This window comes from Eumetopias jubatus, unplaced genomic scaffold (genome assembly GCF_037043125.1).
Source record: "Eumetopias jubatus isolate StellerSeaLion01/CBP00866 unplaced genomic scaffold, mEumJub1_p1.0 scaffold_12, whole genome shotgun sequence".
Taxonomy (NCBI): domain Eukaryota; kingdom Metazoa; phylum Chordata; class Mammalia; order Carnivora; family Otariidae; genus Eumetopias; species Eumetopias jubatus.
This window is the reverse complement of record NW_028274818.1, coordinates 113,978,786-113,989,751: the sequence shown is the minus strand read 5'-3', so window position 1 is coordinate 113,989,751 and position 10,966 is coordinate 113,978,786. Positions and strand designations below refer to the sequence as shown.

The window sequence follows — 10,966 nt, the reverse complement described above, 5'->3', positions numbered from 1 at the left end:
AGGGTCCTTGGCCTTGCTCACCCAAAGTTCCTCCCTCATGCTCCTGTACCCTATGCCATCTATCTTTGCAACCAAAACATAGGACCATATTGCACTTGAAACATGTGCACACAGTGAACAGGTGACCAGGTATGAGACTGTTGCTTGTTGCAGCAACGGCCCAGCCAGGAGCCCAGGGGTTTCTTTCTGGAGCCTGCCATCTTTATTTCTCAAGAGGCTAATCCATCATTTAGGCTTGATCTGGGCCCTGACCAGAGTGGGCAGTTGACCTGAGGCCATTGAGATCTCTTTCTCAGGACATCACAGATGGACATAAGCAATTCTGGTTGAGGGCAGACTCCTGCCTGGGGTTGGCCATGTGGACTGAGCATCAGATGGCCACGCTACAAAACTTCAGACTGGGGTCATTCTCCAATGGACTCAGACCCACATCCCTCCTTCTGAGTCAGCTCACCTCACAGAAGTGCTGTAGGGCCCAACTGCACTGATTTAATAAGCAGAGACTCTGAGTGTGAGATCCAGACCATACCGGCCTGTCACCACAGATCGCCTTGTTCCAACTTCAAAAATCTAGATTTAGGAAACCACAATGACCCCTGACACACAAGCATTTCCACCCTATTTGAGGGTGACAGAGGGAAGACAGATTTGCTGGGGGTGAGTTTGGATTATGTTGGGGAGGGCAGGTAGGAAGAAGTCCAGAAATCATCCCTTCATAGATTAGATAGATAGATAGATAGATAGATAAATTTATGTTTATATTTATTGATTTCATCTTTGTTTTCTTGGGAGTAAAGTGCTCACTGCGTCTGTTTGGAGTGGGGTCAGATCAGGAGGCAGCGGTCTGTTCTGGGAGATCTGTGGTCTCCATTTCATAATACCCCTTTTCATTAGAAAAGGTCTTCCCCTTCAAGATCTCTGTGATTTGCTGTAGTTGCTTGGCAACATAAAGTACTTGGGGAGCTTTAGTGATAGGTGAGGGAGCAGGTGGGAGTGGGGGTGGGGCTGGAGTTGGCGCCGGGGGTTTGGGTCAAGGTCGAGGTCGAGATGCAGGGGGGCTGGGAGGAGGTCAAGGAGGGTGTTGGAAGTACCAAGGAGGGCGAGCAGAAGGGCGGGCAGAGGGTTGTCAGGCCGGGATTTCTTGAAAAGTCTGATGGGGAGGGGTGGGCGATTGAGCCATGTGCAAGGCATTAGAACCAATCTTGGAAGCAGTCCAGTTCAGGTAGGGCCAGTTGGCCATGTAGACTCCAGGACACTTAGTTCAGTCACAGTCTACCCCCAGCTTGTGACTCCCATGACCACATAGGTGTTTGCCACGTTGTCTCTGCACATGAGAGGCCCGCCGCTGTCCCCCTGCCCAGAAGGTCACAGAAGGCACTCTCTGTCTGAGCCACTTTTCCCCTGCCCAGAAGGGCCATAGGCTCTGGAAGGACAGTTTCTTCAGTCCCATGGCTTCTTGCTGCCATGAACACAAGTGGTGGTGGTAAACTTTGAGTTGGTATCAACAGCTTCAGGTGGATGTGAGAAGGGGATGGATTGTCACGGGTCTCCTTGCAGTGAGGAGGGAAGATAAGCCACCCATGTGTCCATGTGTGAGGCTTTATGCATGCATGGGCATGTGTGTACAAGTGGATTGGAAGGTTTTGTATTCTGGTGAGGAGAGGTAAGCCTTCTCTTCTAGGGTGGTGTTCGGGTGATATGATCTCTGTGTCACGGTGGGATAAAGCTCTCTGTGTGGTGACTGGTTCTTTGTAGGGGCCCCAGGTATCACCTCCCATCCTCACTGCTATGAGATGGGACCAGGGAAAGGGTCACTGAAGCAGGTCCCTGGAGGGAGTGGAGTTCAGGGATTCACAAAAGAGGTGTTGACAGGGAAAGGGGCGCCCAAAGGAAAGTTACCTGACAGGTGTCGATCTTGCCTTCAGGGTACCCTGCACACCCATTGGTTGGACAAATGCACCCATTGTACCACTCTGTGGAGTTACAAATTCGAGTTCGATGAGGTTCCCATGGGCCTCCTGCAGTGTAGGTGCGATCCTGTAGGCTACAGCAAGGCGGCTTGGTGGTCAGCAATCACAGAAGACATGTTTTGGGAAAGACCTGCCTCCTCCCTCCACGGAACCCCCATCGACTTGAAATGCTCTACTTCAACCTAAAATCCATGAAGGTCAATGCCCCTGGCTTCTCCTCAGACACTTGTGAAGCATGCGGAGTGTTGGAGGCATATGCAGGTGAAGAGGAGGTGCAGTGCATGGAGGATGAGCAGATGTGGCTGCAGGAATGTGTGTTGATGCCAGATGATTATTCACAGCTACAGCCAGGATGTGTCACCTCATTTACACCCCACAGTCACCCCCTGTGTTAAGCGCTGTTACTCATCTTGCCTCGAATCAAGAGCTTGGAGCACCACTTGCCCAAACACTCTTGTAGGGATGTGGTGTGGCTTGGATTCGGACCAAGGTTTTCCTCTCTACACTCAAATCCAGGACACACATTTCATTTCCCCACAGTACGGCTCTAAGTCCCCCTCATTGCTTTTCATCTGCCGTTAACACCTTAGCTCAGTTCTGGACAGGATCTGCTGGAGCTGGGCAGATGAGTCCTCCCCACATGCCTCCCATCCGTTTTGAAGTTACAGAGAAGGAGGAGCTGCAGGATGGCCTCCACACACACAGATCGGTCAGGGGCATGGGTGGTTGGAATAACCGGAAGGCAGGTCAGAACATCCTGTACAGCCCCAGAGGCTCCATCATGACCTTTGGGTTAAGAAAGGCCCAGCCCAGGCTATGATTCCATCAGCCAACCTCACACCTGGCTATAGGGGCAGCTATCCCCTCTTCATCAAGTGGCCTCCCCCCACCACGGCCGCACCCACAGCCCAGCCACAGCCTGGTGGGTGGGTCTGAAATCGCCTGCATCCGGGTGGAGAGGTGGCGGATCACACTTGGAACATGGCAGTGGAGGCCAAGTGGGAAGCCAGAACCAAGTGGAGGAAAGTGGATGGAGCTAGGCACACAGCATTCAGACTGTGTGTTTGTGTGGCTTGGACTGTGTCTCCAGGCCCTTCAGGTCAACTTTGCATACCACCCAAGCAGGGTTAGTTTTGTACTTGCACTGTCCCCACGGCAGGGGTGACATGGAAATGACCACCACAACAAGCCTGGTCGCTTGTGGTGACCTTTTAGATCTATGGAAGAGCCAGATGACCTGGAAGAGAACAGGGTTTTCTCAATCCCAACACCTTGGCTTTAAATGCTAAAAAGTCCACAAGAACCTGAAATTCAATGGAAAAGGAGGATTACCCCAGAAGCATATGGGCTCAAGGAGGAGGTAGAAAAAGGAAGGTCTGCAAGAATGTCACAGAAATTTGGAGGCTGGGGATTTCTTTAAGACTTGGCCTTACCAGTGGGGGAGGGATTCACCAGAAGATGGTAGAAATCCCACTAAGTTGAGGAGGATTCTAGAACAAAAGAGGCCTTGTTTGATGTCCAGGGTGTAGCTGGGAGCCTATAATCCTTTTGAGAGATAGGACAGCAAAGGTGGTGGTAGGGTTGGGAGTGTAGATGGGAACGCTGAGATCAGCCCCCCAGGGACTCCAAGAACCCTGGGACACTGCGCACCTGTTTGCGTGGGTGGGCAGAGCAGGGTAGGCCGGGGGTGGGACAAGAAGAATGCTCTAGAGGCCTCAGCAGAGCTATGGACATCAATAGCCAGATAGAGGTTGATACCCCAGGTCGGGGAGGGAAGGGCCAGCAAAGGCCAGTGAAAACGGGTGTGCCCGGGAGGAGAAGCAACCCAATCAGAGAAGGGGGGCAGCCCTGAGCGAGGGAAGAAGAGTTACAGGAAGCATACTGAAACTACCAGGGTTTTGTCACCAGAATAGGCTGAGTTTTGAACCCCAAATGACTGAAGTGCCTTGAATTAGGAGCCCTCAGTTTTCCATTATCAAGGGACAGAAGAGTTTTCAGTCTCTCTTCTCATTCCCAATGTGACTGGGTAAAAAGTCCATGTGGTCAGCTATGGAAAGCTGAAATGCCTAACCTACTCATCAAACCGTTGCTGCCCTGGCCCCAGGCATGCTAGCCTGCCAAGAACCCTGTCCCCTCTCTGCAGAGAAATCGTAGTCACTCGGGTGGGGAGGGTGGATTCTCGCATTGTGACCAGCGACGGTGGGGAGCAGAGGTTCACTGAGGTCTAGAGGGCTGGGCTCTGGGGTCTCAGAGCTCAGAGAGCACGTGACATGGCCCTTCCACTGACAGTTGGGGAAATGGATGTCCAGAGAGGAGAGGAGTTGGCCCGCAACCACAAAACCCCATCTCGAGCTCTTCTCCAAGTGCCATTTCAGGGGACAATCCCCCATTTCCAGAAGGTAGCAACTGGGGTTCCAGGCCCCAGATAGAGCCACAGCCGATACCCCATTCCAAAAAATGCCCAGGTTCTCCTGGTGCTGCATGCACCCTTCCACCCAGCGACCACACAAGCCATCAGTGGTGAGGTTGTGGACAGGGGACTCGGCTGCCAGTTTCTCCCACTCTAAAAGGGGACAGTGTCCCGGAATCTGGTGGACATCACCACTAGGCACCACATATGGCCCATGCACTGCAGAGACCACTGAGGGAATGACCAGCAGTGCCCCTACCACTGTGAGAACCCCTCCCATACTCACCTTTCTCTTTCAAGAATCCCCAGGCAGCCACCCAGCAGTCCTGGGGAACTCCAGGTTGGCCTGCCCTAAATTGGGGCAGGCGGCCCCTTCCGATGAATTGCCCACAGGGAATGGGAGGGGTGATCTTCATGAGAGCGATGTCATTGTGCTATAAACTGGGGATGTATTTCTCATGAATGATGATTTTCTCGACATATCTCTCCTGTTGAGGCGGCTTCGCTGCCTTATCGTTCCCATACATAGTTTCCCTTGCTCCAAAAATCAGTCTCCAGTCATATACTTTTCTGTGGGCACAGAGGCAAGCCAGGTCATCCTCAGAAAGGACGGGCTCGACAGAAACCTCTGGTGACCATGATCCTCAGAGCCCTCCCTCAGCAAGTTCCTGGGCCCACCCACTCATGGCCTGGTTGCCACATGGCCCAGAGCCCCAGGGAGACTGTGCACAGGGAGCCCTGGAGAATGTCTCTTTCTGGGAAGAGCCTTTCTGAAGACCTCCCTCCATGCGCTCCCACACGGACTTTTTGGAGACGAAGCAGTGGGCAGCAGTAAGCAGCCAATGGGAGTTCAGCAAGGTGCCTCCGCACGCATGGTACCTTCAGTTATTGTGGGACATGAATACCTGGAGGCTGACCATCCAGGGCCAGGCCCCGATGGTTGCATCCTGCCCTCCGACGATACGGCCACTTCCTGGTGGGTTCTGCCTGAACTGTAACCCACAGGGGGCACTGAGGAGAGACCAGGGGCACAGTTCAAACCAAGAAGAGGCACAGCCTGTCCTCGCACCTGCACGATGGGGGAATCAGGGCTAGGGGGCTGGGCAAAGGGGGCAACCGGGAACGTGGAGGGTCCGAGGGGGAGCTGCTGAGGAGAGGCGCTGTCAGGGCGGTAGGGAAGCAGGAAGCTGCAGGCTTCAGGAACTGGTTTTGAGGAGTATGGGTTCTGGGGTCTTGTGGGTGTAGCCCCAAGGCAAAAAAGAAGTCGCCATAGGAAGCAGGACCGATGATAAGGGCCCTAGAAATATGGGAGATCCCGAGGCAGGGGGGAGGCTAGAGGAGGTGAGAGAGAGGTGTAATGGCTTGAGGTCTTTAGAGCCAATTTTGGGCAGGAGACTCAGAGAACAGCCACAGGGGTCTTGGGGCTGCAGTGTGGGTTTGGATGGTGGCAGGAGGAGGGAGAGTAGCCAAGGCAGGTCCAATGATCCCAGGTGTGGGAAGCAGTGGGGCTCCAGGGGTGGAAGTTCTGGGAACTGGGGCGAGGCCACAAGATTTTGGGGGTACCTTGGGGGCTGTCAGAGTCTAGGTGGAGGCGGGACCCTAGAAGAAAGCCATGACAATACCCTGGGGTCTTTGGGGTCAGCCACAGTTGGGGCACCTCAGTATCTGTGGGAAGAAAGCGGTTTCTAAAAATTGGGACTTGATGTGCAAGAGGCAGTGAGGTCAGTCTCTAGGTGAGGGAAGGACCCCAGCGTCTGTGCTACGGGAGGCATAGGAGCCCGGGGGTCAGCCCTGGGGTCTCTCGGCTGATGAAGCTGGGAGCAAGGATGGTCAGAGTTGGGGATGTGGGTCACACCCGTGAGACCCAGGGCACTACTAAGGCCCAAGCTTGGCCTCCTTCCTAGCCCTGGACAGAGGGAGTCTGGGTGGGGCTTGCTATTCAAAAGACACTCTTTCCACCCCCCGGAGGTGTCCCTGACACTTATTCACACGTGGCGTTATCTTTGGCAACCACAGACACTGCCAAGGCCAGCAGAACGGCAGTTGGAAGCATCTCTATCATACTCCTGCCCCAGCCTGGCCTGGAAGCCCAGTGACCTCACACAGCTCTGTGGCCTCCTGACCAATCAGCATGGCTACATCCCCCCTCCCCCACCCCAATAGTCAGGCCAGGCAGGAGCCCTTTAGCTTAACCGGTCCAGGCTGAAACAAGATGCCAGCTTTCTGTACAGGCTCCTCTGCACCCCTCGGGTGATGGGGGCTCATGTGCAGCCCCCTCCCTCTGTCCCAAGGCCAGGATCTGCATTCCCAGTTACCCTTCAAAGATTCCGTATCATCTGAGGATCCAGTTTTGTGCAGTGTCAGGGTCTGCCCCTCATGCAAGCTGCAACCACAGTTCCTGTTCCAAATCATGGGCTGAGGGGCAGTCTGTCCCTCTGTGTCAAGATGATGCAGCATGTCAATGGTCACAGGGTGTCGGGCTCACCAGATTAATTGATCCTTAACCCTGTGTAGGGCAAATTGTCTTTCCCTCTTCCAAGTACATACTATCAGCACACTTTTCAAAGAGCCACTTTGAATTTCTCTAATTTACGACTACAAAGCCCACTTTTCTATTCACTGCTGAGTATCACAGGGTCTGGTGTTTCCTACCTGAGTGTCTCCAGGGCTCCTCTCTGGGACCTACATGCAGGAAGATGTGTCTCCTATACCTGAGGGTCAGGTGTTCTCACCACAATCACCTGAATATCCTGAGGTTTCAATTTTTCTGATTGTCAGGAGACGGCATCTCACCAACGGGAGGATGACAAATGCTCACCTCACATACCTGCATGTTAAGAAGTTTTACCTTCCTGTAGGAGTGTGAGGAGGTCACACCTCCACCTGCATGAAGGGCAGTGTGCCCTCCTCTCCCTGAGTGTAAGTTCTCCACCAGATAATCTGAGCATCAAGAGGTTGTCCCTTGCCTGCCTGCGTGTCAGGACACCTCATAGCTTCTTCCTGAGTTTTATGAGTTTTCAGATTGTCAAATGAGCTTCATTCTCCTACTAACTTTCTAACTGAGTGTCACACTTTCTCAGCTCACATAACTTTCAGGAGGTCACATGCCCTTCAACTGAATATCCAGTAGGTCTTATATATCTTTACTGGAGTATCAGGAGCCATCATCTCCTAACGCTAAACCTAACCCTAACCCTAAACCCTAACACTAACCCTAACCGTAAACCTCACCCGACCCTCACCCTAAACCTCACACCTCACCCTCACCCTCACCCTCGCCTTAACCCTAATCCAGGGCTGATCAGCAGAGAATCTGGAAGGCCAGCCCTCCAGAGCCCCTGCTAGCCCAGCCAGAGACTCCCTGAGCCCAGAGCTAGCCCTCCCCTGCCTGCCCAGCCAAGCACTGGCCCCTGACCTTCATGATGGCCTGTTCTTGACCCTGAAGGTGAGCTGGCCGACTAGGAGGGGAGTCCAGCTGGTGGGACAGGCTGTAGATACAGGACAGAGTGACACCATGTGAGCTAGCAGGGGCCACACTCTAGTCTCCCTCACGGAGCCTGCTCGGGAGCAGGAGTCTGGGTGCCCTAGTGGCCGGCACACAGCAGGGTCTGTGCTGACCAGGCAGCCATGGTCCCCAGGGAGAGTCCACTCTGCCCTCTCCCCACTCCTGCCTGGCCTCACCTCTCCTCACTGTGGGGCTGCAGGACCAGGAAACAGGCCCTATTGGGCTGGCTCAGCTCCAGCTTGTAAAGGTTTCCCAGCCCCTGGAGCAGCAGGATTTCCTGGGGCCAGAGGGAGGACTGGCTGTGGACAAGGACTGCGCTGGGGAGGATGCAGGGCCTTGTAGAGGGTGAAGGATGGGGCAGGCGCCGAGTCCTGGGGCCACTGCGCATGTCTACTAAGGGCTGAAATCCCTGAATGCCCACGTGGTTCCTCATTATAGTAACGGCCCCCTCTACATGGGAATCCTGCTGGTGGGCCCCTCCACACCAGCTTCCTTCCTGCCCCTCTGAATCCAGCCAGGGCTGCAGCCAGGGACAGGCTGGACATCGTCCCAGGTCCTGCCAGGAAGAGAAGGCAAAAGGAGGAGAGGAGAAGTGGAAGGGGCAGACTGATCTTCTCCCTGTCCTGAGTCAGCCTCCACTGGTGCCTCCAGGTCCTCCGGCCCAGCCCTGCACTTAGCTGGGCCCTGAGAGGGAGTTTGCATTCCTGCAGACTGGAATGCATTCCAGCTCAGTGGGGGATATTGAATGACCTGTGCGTCCCCAGATATCGTACCCACCTGACCTTGCACAGGCCGTGGTTGTAGAGCCCGGTGGACTTTGGGGCCACAGAGCAGTTGGCGGTGGTGAGGGAACAGGGGGACCCTTTAGGTGCACAGCCATGGGTCTCGTGTACATCCGCCGCAGGGCTGGGTCACTGTACAGGTGCTCTGTGCAGGTCTCCTTTGCACACCTGGCCATGACACACCTGGCTGGCCCTCTCGGTAGGGAGGCCTGTGTGCCTGGTGCACCTGTCCCCCACCTTCCCCAGGGAAGCAGACACGTTCAAGCGTTTCCATGTCCAACCCTCAGGGACAGTTGGGAACATGGGTCAAGAGAGGCAGGCCCAAGACAAAGGAGGGGAGCAGAGCCCAAGGAGCAGGGCTGCTCTCCAGTCCTAGGTCAGCCCGAACCCTCCCATGAGGTTCGCTTTGTGGGTGAGAGCCCCTCAGATCCTCGGGGATAGCTACCCACCCCGCCCCATGTGGGGACATGACCTTGGCATCCGATGGACGTAGAGGCATGCGCACCTGCACACCCACCCACACACACCACTCTGACTGCCCAGCTGGGGGTCAGAAGGGGAGGACACCCAGGGAGTGACATGGAGGACAACAGGAAAGAAGAAATAGGTTGGAGACAGCTGGGCCATAGGGCAGGGCATCAGGACTCCTGGCAAGGACCCAGATCCAGAGCATGGGGAGGGGAGAGAAGCCAGGCTGATGCTCAGGGGTCCCCAAGGGGCCCAGGGGTTTGCCAGGGAACTGGGGGAAGACAGGGTCTGGGTTCCGGTGTCCACCACCACCCTGGGCACTTGGGAGTAGGAAGAGATACCCACCCCCAAGTCCAGTGGGGCTACAGCCCAAAAGGCCTCAGCTTACTCTTCTGTCACTTGGGCTGCAGAGATGCAGTGTCCCAAGGGTCCCACAGGCTTGTAGAAGAGCCTGTTGGCCTTGGATCTCCATCCCTGACCCACTGTGCTCCCAGTGCTGGGGAAATGCTTTCTACCCCCTCGAGGTCCTTCTCAGCAGAGGACAGACTTGGGGCTTGGGGGGCTGATGACCGGGGTACGTAGAACGTGGCAGAGCACAGGGCCACCAGTCTGGGGACCAAGGTCAGGGCCCTCCTTGTGGCAGCCTCAGGGTCCCCATGTGGAAGAGGATCCAGAATCACTGCTCCGGTCAGGGTGAGGAGGCCTTAGGAAGGAATGGAGCACCTGGACCGGAGATGGAAACGTGGACAAGGGAGGGTTCTGAGGTTTCTCACATCGCCCATGGAACCCACAGATCCTGCTCCTGTGAGAGACACAGACACAGAGACAGAGAAGGAGACAGAGAATGAACACAGGAGGGAGGGAACCAGGAGAAGTCATAGACTTTCTTCCACCAGCTTGAAATGACATCCTGGCATTTTGTGCCATTCCAATCCTGAGAGCGCCGTCACACAGGCCATCCACCCTGGAGGGGAGGGGATTCCACAGGGATGTGTGACCAGGACCCAGGGGTGCCAGGGGCCACTGTGGGGACTGCCCAGCACACGGGCACAGACGAGGCCCTGGGACCTGAGCCTAACCCTAATGGGAGCCTCTGGAAGTCTGTGTTGTGAGAGGACAAGGTCAGAATCAGTTCATTACTACCTTCCCACGGGGGCTGGGACACAAGCAGGAGGGGGGTGGCTTTGCCTGGACCCCAGAGCAGACGCAAGCCCCTCTGAGCTGTGTTCTATGCCAAGTCCAGCTCCTGGCTCATCCTTGCTTTGCAAGTATGCACCAGCCTCCTGTGAAGGCAGGTATGGAACATGTGTAGAGGTCCTAACCCCAATGGTGTAACTAGAAGTAGAAGCCAGAATACTCCAATGTGCACATGGGGAGCCTGGGGAGGCCCTGAGAGTCACAGGGTCTGTCCAGGGTCACAGATCTGGGCACGCACAGGAAACAGGTGTGAACCCAGATCTGTGCCCTCACAGCAGAGACACCAGCTGCACCCAGGCCTCCTGGGGGCTGTGGGTGGGCTGTGTGGGTGTCACTGTGTGGATGGGGCATGGGGGGAGGATGAGCATTGAGCAGCTGGTGGAGGGGGGCACTCTGGGGACTCTTGTGTGAGGAAGTTGTAAGGGTTCCCCAGGCAGTGGTGACCTCACTTCCCTGACAACAGAGCCCAACAGAATTTGGAACCGTGATAACAAGGGACCCACATTCCACAGACAGCCCCCTGCCCAGCTCATTTCATTGGAGATCTTCAAACCGAGATGTTCGCATGTTGCCTGCCGAGGTCTGGAGGCCACAGGTGGAAAAAAGCGCGCCCTGCAGATGCTGTCCCCCGCTG

The 10,966-nt window shown here is 55.4% G+C and overlaps 1 pseudogene; it reads right to left on the bottom strand.

The window, feature by feature from the left end:
- Nucleotides 1-829: 829 nt before the first annotated feature.
- LOC148162947 (acrosin-like) lies at nt 830-6,442 on the bottom strand (annotated as a pseudogene).
- Between the last annotated feature and the right edge of the window lie 4,524 nt (nt 6,443-10,966).